Raw genomic sequence first — 1,499 nt, 5'->3', positions numbered from 1 at the left:
GGGTTATAATTAATACCTCCTTCATTAAAGTTGTTATGGTGATCAAATGATAGCACGTAAATAATAACCCACTTATCACCTTGCCCAGGAAATGATCAGGAAATATCAGGGAGTGTTTTTAGGCCATTTCCAGCCAGCAAGACACACATTTGAATCCACACTCCATCAATTACTAGCTGGTGAGCTTTGAGCAAGTTGCTGGCTTTCTCTCTCAGTTTTCTCCTCTCTGAAAAGAGCCACACAAAATACAAGAGAAGGTCGGCCCTCTGAGAGTGAAGGCTGCGTCTGTCCCACAAGTGGATCGAAGAAGCACTCAATGCAGACTGAGTGGGAAGAACGAACAGTGGGAATCACCTTCACCTGACTGGCTGATTGCTACAATTAGAGTTACCAGCGTAAACTCTGCATATGGCAGGCGCTTAGGACTACCTGAGAGCATTGCTTCTCCAAAGGCCACTTGCCGGGGCAAAGCTTTCACCACACTGGACAGCTGTAAGGGCCTCATGACTGTCCTCCGTGCTGCCATCGCCAGGCCGTCTCCAACCTTACACCACCAGATCCGCTTTTCAAAGCACATGTCAGTCTCCCGGTCAGAAACCCCAGCTGCTCCCCTAGACGTGCAGACTTCTGAATCTGGCATGTGGGAGTTCCTCAAGCCCCAAGCCTAACTGCCTCTTGTAAGGATCCTTCATTCAGTTCAGCTGAACTGTCTTAGGCCACTGCCTCCTCTGGAGATACGCCCTCCCCTTACTCACACACACGCACCCACCCACCCGTGCACACACACCTCACTCCTGCCATTGGAATCCTGCACGTCCACGAATACTTCACCCAGATGCCAGGCACTCATCTTCAACCACCCTCTACACAGCGCTGCTATTAACACGTGTTTGAGTCTCCCAGCACTACGACTAATTGGGTCCTCTGGGTAGCAGCAGAAACTGTCTTTCCACAGAACCCGTTTCAGAGCCAAATAAATAGTGGGTTAAATGCATCAAGTTAAAATAACTCCCATGCCCATCTGGATACCTTTCTTCTCGATTCAGACTGAATCCAAATATGCCATTCCTTCTGTGTCCCGGTCCATGGCGCCGGTGCCCAGCTCACTTCTACTTAGAGCAGCTCTCTGAGCGCAGCTGGTCCAAGATGTTGCCCCTTTGGGACCACATACCTGCACGCTGGCGGGGCCTTCAGGATTTTAACCCATGTGGGTTAGACAGAACTTCAGGCCGGAGGGGACATACTCCGGAAAGGGGAGCTCTCCGGCGCCTCTGAGTCCCACGGTGTGTGGCAGCTGATCCTCTGCCTGAGAGCTGGCTCTCTGGGAAGGGCTGGCCTCGCTGCCTCAGGCGTTGGCTGCAGAAGGGCCCAGAAGGCAGAAGCTTCCTGACCGCCCCGAGGGACGCGTCTCCAGCCGGGCCACACCCAGCGTTCCTGAGACCAGGACATTGGCGTCTCCAGCCGGGCCACACCCAGCGTTCCTGAGACCAGGACATTGG

General features: G+C 53.2%; 1 long non-coding RNA gene across 1 annotated transcript in view; it reads right to left on the bottom strand.

The window, feature by feature from the left end:
• LOC105551806 overlaps positions 1–1,499 on the bottom strand; it is a 29,686-nt gene that overhangs the window by 25,314 nt on the left and 2,873 nt on the right. The window lies entirely within an intron of this gene.

This window comes from Mandrillus leucophaeus, unplaced genomic scaffold (assembly GCF_000951045.1).
Source record: "Mandrillus leucophaeus isolate KB7577 unplaced genomic scaffold, Mleu.le_1.0 Scaffold533, whole genome shotgun sequence".
NCBI classification, from domain to species: Eukaryota; Metazoa; Chordata; class Mammalia; order Primates; family Cercopithecidae; genus Mandrillus; species Mandrillus leucophaeus.
This window is presented reverse-complemented; position numbering and strand designations above follow the sequence as displayed.